Below are 21,303 nucleotides of genomic sequence, written 5' to 3'. Positions count from 1 at the left end.
GAAGGGTGGTTACTTGCACCCAGTGGGTCACCATCGGAAGACTCATTTGCACGTTGCCATATACCTAACGAAGTAGTCACATGACCACAATTCAAGCGCTTCTCTTTATTAATTAATTAATTTAGTTAGTTTTGAACTCAGCTGTTCAATCTCATAATAGTATATTCTTTCATTTGCTTCCAAACATCACTCTTCATGGTGGAGAGTTTTCACTTGGGCCATAAAATGGTGAACATATTTTTGAATGAGGTCTCGAAGTCCAGGAGTTTGATTCCTAGGTAGTACATCTGTTTCTTTTTTTGTTTTTTGGTTAAAATTCCCTTGATATCCTCCTATGTACTAGAGATTATGCAAAGTACTGGACATGAAGAATGAATGAGCAATGGCTCCTGCTCTCAAGAGCTCACAATAAAGCATGATATTGAGGCATGCACAATAATGATGAGCAGGGTAATGCTTATTAATGCTACACAGTGAGGTATGTGAGAGTCACAGCAATAAAGGAAAAGCAGACCTGTTATTAAAGAAAGAAGATAAAGGACTATGTCAGCTCTGGAGACAGGACACCTCATCTAGATGCTCAGAGCTGTTGCCTATCCGGCATTGTTTCCCCTTCCTCTGGTGGGGGAACCTGATTGTCCTTTGAGGGTTCACCTATACTCCTCTTCCTGGCCAGGAGATTGGGTGAGGCTGTCTTGGCTCCCTGATGAGTATGTAACTCAGGCCTGGACAATCCAGGGTGAGTCATGTGACACATTAGACCAATGAATGATGATCTCAGATTTTTGTTTTGGCAAAAGTGAGATAAGCAGACTGGTACAACCATTATGGAAAACAGTATGGAATTTTCTCAGAAACATAAAAATGGACCTGCCTTTTGACCCAGGAATTCCACTGCTAGGATTATATCCTAAGAACCCTAAAACACCAATTTCAAAGAACCTATGCACCACAGTGTTCATAGCAGCACAATTTATAATAGCCAAGAGTTGGAAGCAACCTAGGTGTCCGTCAGTAAATGAATGGATCAGAAAATTGTGGTACATGTACACAATGTAATTCTATGCAGCAGAGAGAAAGAAGGAACTACTACCTTTTGCAACAGCATGGATGAAACTGGAAAGCATTATGTTGAGTGAAATAAGCCAGGTGTTGAAAGACAAATACCATATGATCTCACCTTTAACTGGAAGCTAAACAACAAAACAAACAAACAAGCAGAATAAAAACAAAGACACTGAAATAGAGAACAGGGGGACAGTGACCAGAGGGGAGAGGGGAGGGAATTTAAGGGGAAAAAAGGGGGGGGATTTAGAGGAACAAGTATAAAGGACACAGGGACGAGAACTAAGGGGGTGGAAATGGAAGGGCGGTGGGGAGCATGGGGTGGGGTGGGCATGGATGGGAGAAATAGACAGAAAACTGTACTTGGAAAATAATTAAATAAAAAAATAAAAAAGTGAGATAAAGGAATAAAATTTCCTTTGAGGGTATTAATCTGGTTGGCTGTAAGTGTGGAGTTTCAGGGTAAGGGGTTGAAAAGGACCACATGACATAGCAGTGGTAAAAATGAAGGCAACATAAAAGTAAGCAGAGCCCAGAAATGAAGAAAGAAAATGAGGCCTTGTTCTTCTGATCTTTTGGAGCCCTGGGGTGGGGCCCATATTAACCCTCCTTATCTGTCTTTCATGAAATCAGTTTGCACTGGGTTTCATAGCTTTCAATTCAAAAAATTATACCCTGACTGGTATAGCTCAGTGGATTGAGCGCAGGCCTGTGAACCACACGATCGATCGCAGTTTGATTCCTAGTCAGGGCACATGGCTGGGTTTCGGGCCAGTTCCCAGGAGGGGACTCATGAGAGGCAACCATACATTGGTGTTTCTCTCCTTCTCTCCTTCCCTCCTTCCCTTCCTCTCTAAAGATAAATAAATAAAATCTTTAAAAAATTTTTTGACAATATACAACATTTGGTTGCTTTAGGAAAATTAATATTTAAGTAAAAGAGGCAAAGTCAAGTAAATGGCAGATAACCTGTTCTCTGCTGAGGTTGGACCAGCCCCCAGAGACTAAAGGAGATCTGATCTCACACCATCCTCAGCTCCCTCGAGATCGGAGATCTTGTCAGGCCAAGAAGAAATCATGGGGAGTGAACACTAATTTACTAACATATGAGTGCTCTAGAGTGGGAATAGAACCCGTACTTGAGTCAAGCAGGGATTTGGGGAGCACTTTGAGGGTAAGCTGCTGAGGTCCAAGCCAGGAACAGAGTACATGAGGGGTTTCTCTTAGAGAAAAAACACTCTGCAGCTGGTGATGGATGATGCAGCCTATGACCCATACCTTCATGTACAGGACATCTGGCTTCACCATATTCGATCGAGGCTACCAGTGGGAAAGTCAACAACTACATTTTAAAAGTAAGCTCTGGATTGCTGTGGTCTCTCTGATACTGTTTAATTTGGAAACACAATTAAATAATTTAAATAAATCAATAGGGGTTGACTTTGGATCTTAAAATCCAAATATTGAGGAGGAGGGGAAAAAAGGACCTTACCTTCACCATGCTCATTAGGAAAATAATTTTAAGTAACTAGATTTTACATGTGGATTCATCAGTTCATTCTACAAAAAAACACTTCTTGCAAGCCTGCGTGCCTGGCACTGTGTTACAGGAAGGGCTACAGAAGTGAACAGAGCTTAGATAAAGTTCTTGCCCTGATGATGCTAACATGTCTCCTTGCCTAAGAGATCTTCCTCTCCCATGGTAGTGAATATACTCATTCATTCATTCATTCCATGGTTATTTATTTGCATCAATTTGTATAAATATATGTATTATGTATAACAAAGTAAAGGCTCAGGTAGCTGAATGTTCCAAGAAAAAGCTATCCTTTGAGAGTAAATTAATTGTTTGGTAAATTGAGAATGTAAAAATTAACATGCAAAACCCCTGCTATACTTTTAAAACTCTGCTTTTATTCCCTTTGTTAAGAATGAAAAATCTATTAGTTTCTTCTTCAGTAAATTGACACAATCAATTTAGACACAATCCTCAAAGACTTGGGCACAGTGGGGCAGTGGTTAGAGTTACACTGCTCAGGACCATGGTCACGAGCCATGTGTTGCTATTGAACACACAAAGCATGCTGGCCCAAATTAAGATGGGCCAGAAGTGCAAAGTAGAAGCTGAATTTCAAAGCTTTAGGATAAAAAAATTTTTTAAAAATATTTCATTAATAATTTTTATATTGATTATGTTGAAATGCTAATATTTGGGACATATTTGATTAAAACGTATACTATTGAAATTATTTTCTCCCACTTCTTTTTACTTTTTTAAAAATTTTTACCCTTTTATTGAGGCTGAACATTATTTTATATAAACAGATTTAATTTCATATTAAAAGTCAATGCAAAAGCTTGAATAGGATATAGAAATAAACACAAAGTAATAAAAATAAAATGAACATAAAAAGTAATAAAAGCAGCCCTGGCTGGTGTGGCTCACTGGATTGAGTGCCGGCCTGTACACTTAAAAAGTCACAGGTTCAATTCTCAGGGCACATACCTCGGTTGCAGGCCAGGTCTCTAATTGGAGGTATGTGAGAGGCAACCCTATGTTTCTCTTTCTCTTCCTTCCTGCCTTCCCTCCTCTCTCAAAGTAAATAAAATCTTTTTACTTTTTAAAAAAATGTGGTGACTAGGCAAATGTAAAATTGTGTGCATGGCTCATCTTATTTTTAGTTGGACAGCACTGGGTTAGAACAGGACTTTGATTCAGAGAGAGGATTGAAATCTGACTTCTCTGTCTAATAACAACATGGCACTGGATAACTTAACTTCACCAAACCATGGTACCCTGATCTCCCTGTAAAAGGGGTTCCCAACAGTACCTACTTCCCTGGGTTGTTGTGACTACAAATGAGAAAATAGGTTTGCAGTGCTCAACACAATGCTTGGCATGTAGTTCCTTCTGAGTAAATGTCATCTATTCAGAGCCACTCTGCAGGCCTGCACCTGGAATGTCAAGAAGCTGGGGAAGATCGGAGAGAACAGAAATATATACCATAAGAATTTGCACAAACCCCTGACACTGAGTTGTTTCCTTTTGACTTGCTATTTTCCTAAATCTAAAGTGCTCACAAAAATGAGGGTCTTGTTAATGGGTGGGTGCACTTTGCCAGGTTCTGTGAAAGCGTAAGATCTGATGAGTTAGGTTTTGGTTAATTGGGGACTAGTTGTCCCTAATTCTGCAGTTATTGTTACACATACTATTACTATAGGTGATATTTCCAGAGAGCTGACCGTGTGCCGAATATTGTGCTAAGCATTTTATCTGAAGGTTGTGCTCCCAATGGCCCTGAAGCATAAGAGTTGTTGAGAGATTAGCTCAGTGTCACACAGCCAGGGATTGACAAAGACAGAATTCAACCCAAGCTTGTTGGACCCCAAAAGTCAATCAATATATTACTAAAGCAGAAAATTGCAGGTGTTATTTCATCCCCTATGGCCATGAAGCCATGGTACCTTCCCCAGAGCTCCATGGACTGTTTAGAGGAGAAAGATCGATTTACCTCAAGTGTTCCAGATTATTGCACCAACAAAGGAGAATTGGCGATTTCATAGTCATGGACAGGTCTGCTTTCAAAAGGTTTCCATTCCTTAGTGATATGGGAGCAAAGAACACCCATCTGTAATAATGATCCCATTAAATCCAGCCCTTTTTCCCTACATTTCTAAAACATCACGAGCCAGAATTGCAAACATGGTACAAGTTTTCCTCTTGGGAATTTTCTAGGACCTTACAAACATGACCCTATTAAGCCACTCAATACCCGGATGAGATATGTAGTTGGAAGTTATTATTATTGCCAGTTTCCAGATAGAAAACCTGAAGCCAAGAGAGATTAAGCAATTAGTCCAAGGTCAAATGGTGAGCTAGAGACAGACCTGGAAATGAAACAATTATCTTGTGAAATTTGAATCAAATGCTCGCTCGAACTGATTGGCTAGTTACCACCACGGGCTACTATCCAGTCAGGTGCTCTTAGTGCAAAATGACTGTCTTTTAAATGAGATTTCTGCAGCTGCATTTGACTGAAGTTAAGTGAAGTGTTTTAATACCAATGCCCAAATTGACATCAGATTATTCCAGAGCATTGGCTGAAAGAAAATACAGCTCCTTGCTGAAAATGTGGTATCCATTTTACCTAGCTCTTTTATATTTAATCATACCTACGAGCACAGTTGGGGAGAATAAAGGGAGAATTGTTCTACAAAGAACTGCTTCTGCTTTCTTTTATTCAGAGATAAGCTGTGACACATAAAAACGTTTAGGGGGATCTTGTCATTTACTCTGATAGTAAGACTAAGGAAAGATGACCACAAACTATCTCTGAACTGTACAAAATCTGGGATCCAACTATTCACCTTTGAACTTACCATCACTCTTAGTCAAATACCCTTTATTATTTTCAGGTGTACATTTATTTTTTTTAATTTATTGATTTGAGAGGAAGAAACATTTACTTGTTGTGTCCACTCATTTATGCATTTATTGATGGATTCTTGTATATGCCTTGACCAGGGATCAAACCCCCAACCTTGGCATATTGGGATGACGCTCTAGCCAAATGAGCCAACTGACCAGAGCCTCAGTTGCATACTGTTGATGCCAAGTGAATTGTATGAACCCAAGCTGGGGGAAAAAGAAGATTTCCTGGCGAGCCAGCAGGAATCCATGCTTTGAGCTAATAAGTCCAAGGGCATGTGAACAGAAAATCGGTGTACTAGACAAAATGCTACTAGTGGTTCTTCTTCTTCAACTTTGAAAAAGGCACTGCTCGTCCAAACACCTGGAGGAAATGTTTATATCTTTTTGCCCACTTGAGTCTTTGGTAGTTTAAAGTCAACTACTTTGTTAATTTTTTTGACTGGTGTGGAACAACATGAGATGTAAACGTTGGAAGGAAAATAAGGTAGGAGGACATGGACACTTTCAGAAATACCATGTGCTGTGCTCTGAGCTTGTTCTTTAAGAATTGGTCACTTTTGGATTTCCTGGATTTGGGTTTCTTTGACCAGTCAAATCAGACTCTTGGAGAAATTGTTCTCCATGACTTCTTAATTTCTACGAGTCCAGGAGATTTGGAAGTGGTCATTCTAAGAAATCCCAGTTCAGTCCCCTAATAATGCTTAGCCTGCTCTACTTTTTGTCACAAGCTTTGGTCCTGTGCTGATATGGACAGCTCCTTCCAGAGACAAAGTCAAGTCACGCTTACTGCAGGAATGTTATCCTGCTCGTACACAGGCATTGCAAAGGAAAAATTGAGCTTATTCATTTTCTTCTTCCCCCAAATAAAACACTTGGGGGAATCCAAAGGCAAGGCACTTTCTTTCTCAGAAACTAAAAACGTGATGCTCAGAAACAAACATATCTTCAACCAGAGTATTGGGCCTTATCCTACAACCTGCAAAGGACTGTATTGAGCATTTCTAAATGAAGTTATGGTGTCTTAACATTTCCAAAAGTCTTAGCTTATTGCCATCTTGGGATATTTCCATTGAGCCCATTAAGCTACCTTGTTTGAAGGATGTTAAATAATAGCATGGCATCATTTGCAAACAACCATGCTGTAAAATAAACTAAGAAAGGCCACTTGCCCTACCAAAGGAATGTTAAAACCAAGGTCATGAATTCTGGCCACAGGCAAGGACACTGGTCCCCAACCAATCCCTGGCTAATTCTAAAGCCTTAATTCTTCTTCCAGATGTCTGCAGCATTTGGGAGGGAGTGGGGAAATGGTCCCATCCAATGCAAAGTCTTCTGAGGGTGCTTTGCAACATCAGTATTAGTCCTTTTTCTGTTTTTCTCACCAGGCATACATTTTGTATCATTCAAGTAAAGCAGGTCTTGCCTGCATTTAAAAAATCTGGTGCTTTATTGTCCAAAACCCTTGCTCTTGACTTGAGTGCACGTGTTTTGTGGAAGTACAAGTGGTAATTACACAAGTCTTTCCTTCCCTGTCATTGGCAACAGTCACCAGAGAAATTTACAGCCCCCAATATCCAGATCTAGAAACTCATTATTAAAAGTGGTCAAGGAAAACCCTGATGTGGCAAATGGCATCTGAGCAAGCACAGCTCGGCAGCAGACTTGTGAGAGTGGCTGGGAGTGAGCAAGTGACCGTCAGTTTTATTTCATTAAACATTTTTACTGTTTATGATAATGTTACTACTACTAACAGTTATAATTTCCATTTGTTTAGAATATACTATGTGGCTGGCATTACATTAAGTGCCCATTTGATCTTGTTGATTTTTTTTAAAACAAACTCCTGGGAATGTATTATAATTTTAGAGTGAGGAAACAAACACAGAGAAGCTAAGTAACCAGCCCAAGGTCATTTGTCTAGGATGTGATGGAGTCAGGATTTTAACAATTGCTGAGGCTTTGAATTCAGATATGTTCAGGGTTCAGGCAAATAACACACTGAGATGAAGTTGGCATGTACGGCCTTTTAGAGAATAGTGAGGAAAATGGAGAAATAGCTAGTATATCTAACACTTCCCCAAGACTCCAAGCTTACCACTACTGCCCTGCCAAAAATTTCTAAGATATAATACTGGCCAGAAATGTTTGAGGCCTAAATTTATCTTGCAAGCCCTTGTTTTCCAGCCTCCGTAATTTGTAACTTGATAAATGTTTAACAACATTAAACATTTTAGGATAACATTTTAAAATGAGATATAACATGCAGAAAGAAAAGTGAATAAATCTTAAGAATATTATTTGATGAATTTTGCAAAACTGAACATAATCATATAACCAACTTCCCAGATCAAGAATTACAATATTATCAGAATCCAAGAAACTCTTTTTTGCCTTTATCAGTTATTAACACCCTAAAGATTAGCTAGTATCCTGACTTTTAACCTCATAGATGAATTTTGTCTGTTGCTGAGCCTTGTATGATAGAATTTCATGGTTTGTTCCCTTGTGCCCACCTGCTTTCACCTAATATCATGGGAGATTCATCCATGTTGTGGCATGTGGGAACAGTTCCTTCTCAGTGGCTTGTATTCTCAAATCTATTGTTTGACATACTCACCTCAGTACTTTATACCTGAGATGCTAAGGAGGAAGAGTTCCTTCTCCGAATACAGGTTCTAAAAATTGAAACAAGTTACTCTAGGACTTTGTTAGAGTTATGGAGAGATTTTTGTTGTTAAACTATTTTTTCTAAACATGTTCTCATTTTATCCTTTCATAGTCCATGTTGGGTAGTTAGGAGACATATACTTCTCATTGGTTACATTCACAGAGGGTGCATGCAGTAATAGGATCGCATGCTCCCTACCCTAACAGCAAGTGAGGCAGATAATTATACAACTGAGATTTCAGTGGGGGTGTCTTGATTGCCATTTTGATGCTGAACACACATTTTGTTGCTCCTCTCTGGGTCAAAAGTCCATTCAAAAGAAAAATGAATCAGTCTCTATGGTTGTTTTTCTGTGACCATGTAACACTACTCTATGCATTTGATGTTTGCCTCCTCAGAATTCATTTTCCTTTCTTATTAGGGCGTCCGCCTTCCCCCTTTCTTTATTTAAAAATTTGTCTGTTGATTGTTTTTTAGAAAGAGAGAGAGAGACATTAACTTGTTGTTCCACTTATTTATTTACCCATTCATTGGTTGATTTCCTTATTGGCCCTGACCAGGGACAGAATCCACAGCTTTAACCTACTGGGACAATGCTCTAACCAATTGAACTACACATCTTCTTGACCACAAGATTGAAGTGGGCTCCATTCCTAGCAGAGAAAAGCACATGACTCCTCCCCTCAGGTGAGAAATGCAGGTTCTGGGGCCTCACATTCAACCTTGAGAAGGCTTGGTAATGCATTAACATGAAAGACGCAGAACCAAGAAACGAAGAGTAAGAAGTCAGTTCAGCTTCTTGGATAAACCACACCTGAAACTTACTACCTCTAAACTATTGCACGAAGCAATGTATATGTGTGTGTGTGTGTGTTTTATATTTGCTCAAAGTATCTTGGGTTAATTTTTTCATTTTTTCTTCTTTGGAGGGGGTACTTACAAAAGAAAAGTCCTAAAAGATGCATTTATTCAAATAAATCCTCATACTTCTCCTTTCAAACTCTAAGAGCCATAATGTCCTTATCCAGTGAGTGGCAGTTATATAGACATGAAGGTTTTGTCTTGAATTTATGCAAAGTTTCTCTCCTGAGTTCTCTCTAAGTGAAGTCACTGTGTTGACATAGACAACATCTGTTTTTAAACCATAAAAATGTAGGCTTTGCCCTGCGTCGGGAAAGGGTCTCTACCACCCACATCGATCATTCCTGTCATAGATGCTCTCATAATCCAACAGGGGAAGGCAAGGCTAAAGGAGGAAAAGATATTTTCAAATAGTAGGGGAAACTGGTCCAAACAACACAGCTGTTGATTCAAACAATTTTTGTCCAAAGACGTTTAGAATTTTTTTCTTTCTAGTTGGTGTATCATCTACACTGCTGGTAGAACATTCTTTCCAAGACAGAGGTGTATTCATTCATTTCTGCACTTTAAAAATCTACCACAAGGAGGGAAAGAAGTAACTACAGTGGAGAAACCTGACAAACACTACCTCAGCCAGGTGATCAAAGCCAGAAGTTATGTTGAAAATACGTATGCTTCGTATGATGTAATGAGAGTAGAGCTTTACCTCTGTGGTCTTCCTCCCATAAACCAAACCTCCAGTCTAATCATGAGAAAAACCAGACAAGTCCCAGAAGATGGGTAACCTATGATATACTCCTCAAAATCACCAAGATCTTCAAAACAAGGATGGTGTGAGAAACTCACAGCCAACAGGAGCCTAAGGAAACATGACAGCTAAATGTAATGTGGTACCTGGACGAGATCCTGGAACAGAAAAAGGACATTGCGTAAAACTAAGGAAATCTGAATGAACTGAAGACTATTGTTAACAACAATGCATCCATGGTGGTTTAATTGGTGACAACTATATCTTACTAATGAAACATCTTAATAATACAGGAAACAGTACATGTGGAGTGAGGGGATGTTATACGGGAACTCTCTACACTACCTGCTCAATTTTTAAAAAATCTAAGGCTATTCTAAAAAGTAAAGTCTATTAAAAATAAAGTTTATTCAAAAATCCATCACTGGATTTTTTTTTTTTTTTTTGCTGCAGGAGGCTTTCCTTAAATTCAGAGACCAAACTGGGTCCTTGAAATGTTTTTTATGTGGTTCACAAACAAAGTCTGAAGTAACCCTAAACCACATGGTTAAAAATTCCTTCATCGATCATTTCTCAGTCCTGATTCAGTAACAAAGAGAAACTCCCAGTTTAGCTCTGGAAGTACTTCACTAACCTTTGCCAGCCCCCACTTTTAACAAAGAAAAGAGGCTTAGAACTTTGTTTTCATTATTTTCATTGTTCTATTTGGTAATGTATGTAAACTGAAAATGATCCTATCTTCTGATTTATGATAGAGATTTCTTTTCCTAAAGTAAATTTATTTAAATAAAATGTGAGACCATTTATTTTTTTTAATTATTCAGATATATCAAAAGCCAGGAAAGTGGTATTCAAATGCCTGAAGTTGAAAACCAATGGCCAACAGCATCATTATGTCTACCCCACTCAACATGGCACTCAAGCCCTCTCCTACCTGGGGACACCTGTCAGGTCTCTTGTCCCAGATACTCTACCCTGCAAACCCAAGGATGCCTAGGAGGACAGAGAGGCTAATGTCCAGGGCTCAGAAGAAATCCGTGAGACCCATGGATAGCAAGTTTATATCCAATGTACTAAGCTTTGTCTGGATTCTCTTTTAACATGTGGCTTGATTTTCACTGGGATCCATGGCTATTCTCTCATGATATGGGTCAACTGTAGCACTGATGAAGCAACTGATTCCTTTTAGCACCTGTGAGCTTTATAGGTGTTTTAGAGGCCACACCTACAACAAGGAAGCACTGCTGGGTGGGCACCGGTAGGATCTGAATCCCAGCCCAGAATGTCCCTTCCCATCTGACCTGGGGCCTGATGCATGCAAGAGGGGAGCTTGCTGAGCAGTAGGTTCAAAGCTTGACTCCACCACAGAACAGACCCTGTAGGGGACCTTGAGTGAGATATGTAAGCTCCCTGGATGCTCTCTTCCTTGTCTATAAAGTGAGAATAATAATAGTATCTGTTTCATGGGATTACTGGGAGGGTGAATGAGTTCATGTAAGCACAGCGCTTGTACCAAATAAGTGCTCTACAAATATGCACTGTTACTTGTCATCTCTGTGGGCTCCACTTCCCTCACTGTCAAACGTGGGTCATGACAGTACCCACCTCATAGGACTGTTATCAGGAGTAAATAAATTGCACATTAGTCTTTAGCCCTGTGGCCTGGCTCCCAGCAAATGCTCAATATTCAATTATTTTTTCCACCTTTACTTATTGTTAGTATGATGACTACTATGGATCAGCAATACTAAGAATTAGAGTGTTTCTCTAATTCTTTTTAGCAGTTCGCGGAACTGCTAAAGCAGTCAGGAACAGTCAAGGCAGATTTGCAAGGTCAAAACCTCAAGTGTACTGAAATTAAGTCTATGGGTCTCCATGACGCTAAAGGTTGACTTGCGGTAAAATCCAGTGGTGTGTGGGTTGGTGCCTTTCTCACCAAAAGGACTGGTTTGTGGATTAGGCAGCAGGGGCTCCATCTGGCCAGCTGAGTTTATATAACCAGACCTGAAACCAAGCCGGCTGCTTCAGGAAGTTCTACGAGGTAAGAAATCCTTGTCCAACAAAAGTTCTTTTTCTACAAAAGGCAACATAATGAAATGGGCAAATGACTTTGCAGTTCACCCTAAAACATGCCTGACTGTGAGAGAATTTCATAGCTGGTGGCTTTGAGTCCATAAAGCACAGAAACCAAATGATATTTTCTCTGCATTGTCAAAGGCCAAATGGGGGGAGATTTTGTCCCACCCTCTCCACAGAGAATCCTCAGGGACACACAGTCCTGTTTCAGAAGTGCTGGGGACAATGACATCTAACATCTGTTCTAGCTGTGATAATCCATTACCCTTTGATTTCAGTGAAGGTAAGAATTGGCAACTCATCTCCTGCAATATATTCAAACCTCTAAAGAAGCCAGCAGCTGGGTCCCCATTGTGATCCACAGGTGGGTTGTGAAGGCTGGCAAGCCCTTTTGTGAACAATTTTCTATATTTTTCTGGATGATTTTGTGTGTGTATCCAAGTCATGGCAGGGCTAGCCATTATTTCTGCCTTCCAGCATTCTTGACCTCTTCTAGAAGAAAGCCCATCTTTTTCCCTTTGGAAACTGCCCCTCTCACACCCACTATGGCTATCAATCACTAGGTCTCACCCTCCCAACTCCCCTGAATAAAGTAATTGGATGCATGATCCAAAATGAACCAATGAAAGTCCCTTTATGGGGCTGACATGGATGTTGGGGAGGGAAGGACTCCCTTCTAAAGTCCAAGAATCCTCAAAGCCATTGGGAGTCAACTTCGCCACCAAGTGAAGAGGACCTCGCAGAGGCTGATATGAATCCCATGAAAAGTGCAGGGGAAACAGGAAGAAAAGGAGGAATGTAGAAAAAGAAGGAGGGAAGGAGAAAGATAAAGAGTGAAGCACTGAGAGAGAGAAAGGCAAAAACGGAAAAGAAGGAGGGAGAGAAGGAAGAAGGGAGATACATTCAATGACTCAATTTTTTAATCCTAATCTCTATATTCAGCAATGCATACAGAGAAATTTATACCTTGGCTGTTCTGGTAAAGTTAGTTCCTAACTTTCCTTTTCCTTTCTTTTCTTCAAGTCCATAGGTTCTTCAAATGGAGACCCATGACCCCACACTGCCCCCCCCCCAAAAAAAACATTAGAAACCACCACAACTGGAACATTTATTAGAGATAGAATGAACTCACTTCAGAAAGAAACAAAGTTTATTTGATGAATATAAATAAGGCGATCAGCACAAAGTACTTCTCATACACATGATAACAAATTTATGAACTGTACATATCTTGCACATTGTACTTCTACTAGACAAGAGGTTACAATGACTGGCTAATACATGCCCACTGGTAGTTTCTGAGGGTTCCTTAGTTTTATTTAGTTATTTATTTCCTATCAAAGTCCATAATCACATAGTCAATATCACAACCCACATGCCACTCACTTGAAGAAATATTACAAGAAGCACTATCAAACGAGGGTCTCTGGGAATTAGATACACTGACCCCTGGCAGCATTCAAACGCCACTCGACACAGAAACATCTCAGATAGAACTTATGTCAACACAGCTGAGGTCTTGTCATAAACACTGTTTAAAAAGTAAGTTGAAACCCACTTCCAAATGAAAGTTGACACGCTGTTCACGTGCATACTGGATACACAAAAAATCATTAAATACAAAATCGAGACTGTACAAGGAAATCAAATCGGGTATAAAGGACAAGCCTGCTTTTGCACAAGGCGAGAAGACCACCTTCTCCCAACCGTTAGCCTCAACTTCTTTTATTTCCAACTTCATTATGATTAGAGGGTGACCTACTAAAGTTTGCACAAAGGAAGTGTCTTCCCAACATCACAGTGTTTGTCGTAAACCCAGAGACTATTTTTAATATATTAAAAGAGAATTTTTGTGACCTCCAAACATCAGGAATGTTACATGAAATGGGAAGAGATGCTATGTTAGACAGAATTTAATTTTCCAGGGGCTAAATGATATACCCCCCATAAAGGTAAGATCAGTAATATTTTTAATAAACACAAGTGGGGCAAAAATGGTTCCCCAAACAATAGCTGTAATGAAATTGGCACATACTTAGAAATAGCTAACAGTATGCTTTTGTCTGTTTCAAGGACCCTATTTCCCTAGTGGATCTTCCACTTCCTACTTCAAGTCTTCAGTTGCAGAGATCAGGTCAGGACTTGGCTGTAAGAGGCAGTGAGGACCATCTATGTGAGGACTTCCAAACCGTTCATAGGGCCACATTTGTGACCTGGGTTTTCAGTGCAACATTGTGTCAAAATGTGCTAAATACATGTGCAAAGAGTTCTGCTCGTTTTTCCAATCAAGACCTATACCCCGTTGATAGTTAAAGGACAAACTTTTAAAACATGAATGTATTTGGATGGTTTATGCAACACATAAGCTTTACAGAGCTCACTATACTTAGAACAAGAACAAAGCCAGAAGCAAGAAACCTGCTTGAATAGATTACTCCTAATGCACCAAGGATGAACAGTGCAACTCAGACACAGTTTCGTCTTTCCTGACAAATAAGGTGTCTTCAAATATCTCTATGGCTCACGGGAGAGGTCCAGTTAATTGCACCAACATTTGAAAAAGTAATAATAACAACTAAATTCAATGCAAGACTTCAGAAACATCTGTTTAGAATCCTTTCCACAGCAGCAAAGAAAGACAATTATATTTATTAAGGCCACTCATGCTTAAATTCACTGTTTGTCCTTTAAAAATGCAGATTTTCATCTCCCACTTGCATACACGTGGAAGGGTTTCTTCCATTGACAAAGAAAAAAATGGATCAATACAAGAGTTGCACATGTTTGCCAGACTTGGTCATGAGTTTTATGAAGTTATAACACTTTAATTTCTTTTTAATCTTCAGAGGAAGCAGTAGGAGTTTAGTTCTCCTTAGTACCATGTCACTGTATGTAAAAGACCTCAAAATTTGGTCTCTTTTCCTGGCATGTGCTTTAAATAATGACTCTGTGCCCACAAACATGTTGTAGAGCTATATACAGATACACAGCTTTTGTGATTATTTCTCATTCATCAATGTTTTCATGTTTGATGCTGAAAATGCATTGGAATCCATGTTGGAGACATTTTTTAAAAATTGAGAAATGACCTTTCATTTACAGAAGATCTACTAAGCTCACACTGTTTGCACAGCATTTGGATCTGGAAATGAGAATGAGTCCCAGCTTCTTCATGGAGACCTGAACGTACGGGAATAGTAAGAGTCTGAGGCTTGGCCATTCCCGAGCCGCGGGGGTGCATGGAGCACGCAGAACAGAACTAGGCAGGTGCCTCAGGCTTTTGCCACTCTCCAGTACAGAAACAGGGTCGATAAAATCATGAATGATCAATTTAGATGTGCCACACATTGTCAGAGACACACACCATGTTCTCATAAGGCGATTTCTTGGCAAGTATTAGTGGTTTAAAAAATTGATTTCATTTCCAACCTGGCCCAGAGGTAACTACTGGTTACACCATCAAAATGTGGTTCTTTGAACAGCAGATTAAAGAAATAGAGGAGGGTAAAGGCTCGCCATTTTTGGTGTTTTGGTTTCTTTGTCAAACACTCCATGCATCTTGATATACAAACACTGCCAACACCACTCACTCACTCACTCACTCACAGAATTCATACCTTTTGATAATCTAGTGCATTTAGGAATGACCACTTAGACTGAACCAGCAGAAAAACTGGAGATGAAGCTAGTTGTCCAGTAGAAGCTGAATTCACAGTTGAAATCCCGTGGAATTCAAAATTTAGTCAATGATGTTGAAGTAACATAAATAAAATGTTATCAAATAATGACATTCAGAAGAGATGATCCAACTTTAAATGCCCAAATCCTGGCCAAAAAAAAAAAAAAAGGAAGATCTAACACTTTTCTCCTCTGCCACATTCTTCCTTCCAACCAATGGAGCGACATGAGATGATGAAGGAAATATCAGGTAGAACAGAATCGTGCTCAGTAATGGAAGTGAGACTCCTCTTCAGTCCCGATGAGCATTCCAGGTGGTGATGGACGGTGATGTGAGCCACACTGCAATAGATTATCAGAATATTGCTGCAGAGCTGAGTTTTCCCTTTAGTCAGCCCTTCTGATAGCTGCAACAAGAAAGCACATCATTTAGCATCCCAGGACCTGGCAGTGGTACTGGGGATAATTCTCACAGAGGCTCCTCACCTCCCTCCCCTGCACTGACCCCCCACCACTCTCTTGGTTAGGGTTGGTTGGGATTGGCGAAGGGAGACGGTAGCAATGAGGAGAGAGCATATAGTAAGGATAAAGTGGACAGAAAATTAAATTGTGTCCTGCAAACACATTTGAAAAGGAGTCTTTTTCAAAAGATGTAAATATAGGTTTCAGCTGTCTCCTGATATGCAAAAAGAAATTGAAAGGAAAGATGCCACAATGTTCCAGTGATTATTCCTATGTGATCAAATTACATGTCACTTTTTTTCTCTCCACACTTTTATAATGAATATGGTTTATAAATCATTTTTAACTTGACTTTATAGAAATTAGAGAGTTAAAGGCAGTCAACACTTTAAGTTTTCTGGTGAGAAAACTTAACATTTCACTTACAAACCATGTGCAACAATTTAAAGAATACTGGGCCCAGCAATTTCACAGCCAGGTATATACCCAGAAGAAGGGAAAGCAGGGACACCAACAGGTACACTAGTGTTCACGGCAGCATTATTCACAGTAATCAAAAGCCAGAACCAACTTCCGCGTGTCCATCAGCACTCAGAATGAAATGAAAGGTCGTATATACACACCATGGAACATGGTTCAGTCCCAGGAAGGAAGGAATTTCTGACACATGCTACAACACGCACGAAACTTGATGACATGTTAAGTGAAATAAACTGGACACCAAAGGACAAATACTGTATGATTACGCTTACATGAAATATCTGGAACAAAGTCATGGATGCAGAAAATAGATTAGAGAATACCAGGGCTCCAGGGGAGAATGAGGAGGTACTGCTGAGTGGGCATAGATTTTCTGTTTGCAGTTATAAAAAAGCTCTGGAAATGGAGAGTAGCATTGGTTGTACAATTCTGCATATGTGCTTCATGCTACTAAATTGTATACTTTAAGTTGGTTAAAATGGTAAATTTTATGTATATTTTACCACAATAAAAATATAATATAATAAAGAATATTGGCATCTCTTTAAGTAGAGCAAAGTGAAACAAAGTTGGCTTTCATCTCCACATCCAAAGGCCTGTGTATAAGCTTAAACTCAACCCTAAATGCAGCAGCATGCATTTGCATGTTTCCTGCTCTGGGGAACAGGTACCCAGAGCACCTCGGGTTTTCTCACTGTCCTGGCAAGAGGCCCTGAGTGTGGAAACAACTGCAGTCTGGAAAGAAAGAGTACAATGGGTAAGAAGAGAGCACCATCCCACAGTGACCTTTCAAATGATGACTCTCTTCCCTGCTGATGCTCAGCTTTGTGCATCTGCATCATTATCATTCACATATGGCCTTTGAATGAATACTTTGGGAGTTTCCGGGCATATGGCAATAGTGCAGCTATCTGGGGAATATGGCAGGGAGGGGAAAGATCAAACACACGCACACACTCACACACGTGTGAGCCATTTTTTATATACAGCCTGAGCTGTCTGATTTGGTGGTTGATACACAGCACTTCTCAAGTCACACTGACTAATGAGTGTGCCAAAGATCCCGGTGTCTGCCCAGGTAGGCCGTTATTTCAAGCCATCATTAAACAGTGTTAATGCAATATGTGGCTTGGATGAACTCTGCTAATTCATACTCTGAGGAGTTTGGTGTAACTCTTCTGGTTAAGAAACTTGAATCAGGGCAAAAAAAAAATGACTTTTGCAGAGCCAGAAAGCTAGGGAGTTCCTAGAGGAGATCGTATTACTCATTCCGGCACATAAAATCCCTGCAAACTTCGTATGAAAATTGTAAGTCAGAGCACGCTTTCTGCTTCGTGAGCTGTGCATAGCTCTAATTCTTTTGTGCATTAAGCATTTCTTAATCATCCTTTTAAAAGGCTGACCAATATATTAAAAGGCCACCTGATTAAAAGGGAAAGAGAAACCCAAAGTAGTACCAAAATGCACCAGTTGTGTTTAACTGATGGGGAAATGAGTGAAAAATAATTACAGTGAATGTTCGATGGCCTTGATGTTTTTTTCAAGATAAAGTAGCAAAGAACAATCATTTACTCAGTTGAGAGAAAGATTTGCAGCTAGGCAACAGGTCACAAGGCAGTGCATTGTTTGGGGATAAGGTTTATGCTGTGGCAAAAGAAGTCTCAAACAGTGTCCTTCAATCAGACAATCCGTTAGCCAGAAGCCCTAAATGGATTCAAGAGAAAGAATCTCTAGGGACATGGTCAGCTCTTGGAAATGCAGATGACCCCTTGTTGAGGGGCAAATATGCACACGGTTAAAAAAATTAAAAAAGGAATCCTGGCTTTCAGCAAAGAGCTACACACTGTGAGAAAATCTCTGGCCAGTCCTCCCTCACCTGGATAGTCGCAGCTGGCCCATCCTATCTTACAGCACTGGACTCTGTATTCTCACCCAGTGCAGACAACAGTGCTACTTCAGTGACGACCGCAACTTCATCTTGCATTCCACGTTTACAACCCTCACATACAATCCCACTGTCCTCGGGTGGAAGATGGACTCCAGGCCCATCTGGCCTCTCTCTCTCCAGCAACGTGCTCCATGTTCCGCCTCTGCTGAACTTGCTTCTGCTGTCCTAATGCTTTCTTTTTCTCTCCACCTCACCATCTTTTCTTTCTGTTTGATGTGCATTATCCCAACCCTTTACCTGATTGATTCCTACTTACTAATCAATCTCAGTTTAGATGTCATGTCTTCTTGAGAAACCTTTCCTGACCCCCCGAGTATAGGAAGTAGCACAGGATGTCTCTCAGATACTGCACTGTCCCCTTCTGGTGACCTGTCTAGACAAGAGCCACTGGCCACGTGTGCCTACTCAGCACTTGAGATGTGGCTAGCACAAATTGAGATGTGCTGTAAGTGTAAAATATACACTGGATTTTTAAGATATAGTATGAAATTAGTGTTTTTAAATATTTTATTTATTTATCTTTAGAGGGGAAGGGAAGAAGAGAGGGAGAGAAATATCAATGTATGGTTGCCTCTTGTGCGTCCCCTCCTGGGAACTGGCCTGCAACCCAGGCATGTGCCCTGACTGGGAATTGAACCATGGTTGTTTGGTTCCCAGGCCTGTACTCCATCCACTGAGCTACACCAGCCAGGGCAAAATTAGTTTTTTAAAATGCTGAAGTTGAATGGGTATAAATCAATATATTAAATTTTGGATTTAGTATGAATATTATTATTATATTCATTTCATGTTAAAATAATATTTTGGATATACTGGAGAAAATTAAATATTTAATGGTAATTAATTTCACCTATTTCTTACTACTCTTTTTAATACAGCTATGTTCTTGTGGCTCCAAATTACAGACATGGCTTGCATTGTATTTCTATTGAACCACACTGGTCTGGGCTCTAGAACGGTGGAGCAGGCCAGTCCTGCTAGTTAGCCTCCCTGTGTCTAGCACAGTTCATGGAACAGAACACGTTGACTCCCTCATTCATTCCCCAGGTACGAGAGAGCACCTGGAGTAGGCAGGGTCCTAAAGTCACACCCCCACCGCCTCTCCCTCCCCAAAGACTTCCTGCTCTTGTCTTTGGCATCTGAATAGTGAATGTCTCATCGCATGATCATGTCACCTTATGAATGGAATTAAGTTTACTAATCCCTTGACTCTGAGTTAACAAAAGAGAGATGAGTGGACCTAATTTAATCACAGGAATTTTTCAACAGCAGACTTTCCTCTTTCTGCTAGCAAAAGGGAAAGTGGGAAAATTTGACACACTAGAAGGGTATGCTGTGCTGAGATGGAGGGAGCCATGGGACAGGGGCCTGAGAGTGCCCTGCAGGATCTGAGAGTCCCCACCTGACAGCCAGCAGGGAAACAGGACCTCAGTTCTACCAGCTTCAGTTCACAAAAACTGAATTCTAACGACCTGAATGAGTACGGAGGGAGGTGCTTCCTCAGAGCCTCCAGGTTAAAGTCCAGCCTGGCTAATACCTTGACTTTCCCCTTTTGAGACCACAGAGACAACCCAGTGGTGCCTGACTGGTCTCCTGACCTACAAAACTATGAGATAATCAATGGGTGCAGTTTTAAGCCACTAAGTTTGTGATTCGTTATGCAGCAGTCTTCTCTGTGCTGGGTAACATAGCTCTTCTCTGTGCTGGGCAAAATGTTTGGTGCCAAGGATATAGTGGTAAAAAAAACCCAAAACAACCAGACATAATCCATGTCCTCATGGAGCCTGTATTTTCTGGAGAAAGGCAGACAACAAATAGACTTACAAATAAATTTAAAGAATGAGGATTTAAAAAATCCTCATTCTTTAAATTCTTCGAATTTGTGATTTGAAGGAAATGAATACAGAGTTGTGATGGCGATGCTAAGATTTATTCAATGGCTATGTGAAAATTATGAGGTAGATTATTTTATTATGGGGAAAGATATTTACAATTTTTTCAGTGAAGAGAGCAGATTACAATTTTATGTGTGTAATTCAACCTCATTTTTGCCTCAACACACACACAAACATAAGCATTGCACATGTATATGCTAGAATATCATTAATTACTTCTAGATGATGGTTTTATATCTTCTTCTTTAGAATTTTGTTGTACTTTTTTGGATATTTTAAATCAAAGAATGTGTAACTGGTGTCATTGTAAAATAGAAAGCTATTTCTATGGTGAAAAATCTTCAGTTGATTCTTCTAAAGGGAACCCTGCAGTGGGTGTGAGGAGTGGGGGTGGTTTGGGGGTGAGGCAGGGGAGTTGGGGGGCAAGCCGAGTACAACAGAGAGATTCCACTCCAGGACCAGTGCCCCCAGGAGAGCAGGCTATAAATGTGTGGTATCTCACAAATATGCCTTCAGACTGTTTTTCTTTGGAATAAAGACACCTGCCCGATTATGGCTTTCTTCTCCTGGCCTTTCAGTAGTGATTTGCAGAAACAGGCTGGGAGAAAGGGGTCTTTGGTAAACACGGAGGGGTTAAAGGGGAAACTGTTTAATAACAGTAGTAAAACGCAGGCTATTTTTGACATCTGGGTTAATGTCCATTACGCTCCATGTGCTTTCCAAATGTGAGCCATGTGCCCCCAGGTACAAAAACAGACACCCATTCACCATGCCTTTGGGTGCCCCCACATCGCACAGGGTGCCCACATAAAAGAACGCCCCTGATAGGCTAATTAACAAGGGTTTGAAGAGACCAGCTCCCTTTGTGGGGCAGCGGGCATTGTGCAGAGCAACTAACTCCACTCAGGGACTCCGCTCACAGCAACACCCAATAGAGTCGTTTCTGCTACAAAAAAAAAAAATCTATAACTACATCTGTGTTATTACTTA

At 40.2% G+C, this 21,303-nt stretch overlaps 1 protein-coding gene across 1 annotated transcript in view; it reads right to left on the bottom strand.

The window, feature by feature from the left end:
* Positions 1 to 13,031: 13,031 nt before the first annotated feature.
* Positions 13,032 to 21,303, bottom strand: part of ERC2 (ELKS/RAB6-interacting/CAST family member 2) — a 982,831-nt gene continuing 974,559 nt past the window's right edge. The window contains exon 20 of the mRNA XM_053669554.1: positions 13,032 to 15,935. The gene's annotated coding sequence lies outside the window, so the exon portion shown is untranslated. The remainder of the gene's footprint in view (positions 15,936 to 21,303) is intronic.

This window comes from Artibeus jamaicensis, unplaced genomic scaffold (assembly GCF_021234435.1).
Source record: "Artibeus jamaicensis isolate MK-2021 breed Jamaican fruit bat unplaced genomic scaffold, CSHL_Jam_final contig_519, whole genome shotgun sequence".
NCBI classification, from domain to species: domain Eukaryota; kingdom Metazoa; phylum Chordata; class Mammalia; order Chiroptera; family Phyllostomidae; genus Artibeus; species Artibeus jamaicensis.
This window is presented reverse-complemented; position numbering and strand designations above follow the sequence as displayed.